The sequence below is a fragment of the Arachis duranensis genome, chromosome 7 (assembly GCF_000817695.3).
Source record: "Arachis duranensis cultivar V14167 chromosome 7, aradu.V14167.gnm2.J7QH, whole genome shotgun sequence".
NCBI lineage: Eukaryota > Viridiplantae > Streptophyta > Magnoliopsida > Fabales > Fabaceae > Arachis > Arachis duranensis.
This window is the reverse complement of record NC_029778.3, coordinates 49,157,125-49,157,460: the sequence shown is the minus strand read 5'-3', so window position 1 is coordinate 49,157,460 and position 336 is coordinate 49,157,125.

Genomic DNA, 336 nt, shown 5'->3' with positions numbered 1-336 from the left:
CATATTTTTTATATTAAATTTTATGAATGTTAAAATTGTTGGCTCCTGAAAGAATGATGAAAAAGAGAAATGTTATTGATGATCTGAAAAATCATGAAATTGATTCTTGAAGCAAGAAAAAGCATTGAAAAAGAAAGCTTGCGAAAAAAATGGCAAAAAAAACAGAAAGAAAAAGCAAGCAGAAAAAGCCAATAGCCCTTAAAACCAAAAGGCAAAGGTAAAAAGGATCCAAGGCTTTGAGCATCAATGGATAGGAGGGCCCAAGGAAATAAAATCCAGGCCTAAGCGGCTAAATCAAGCTGTCCCTAACCATGTGCTTGTGGCATGAAGGTCCAA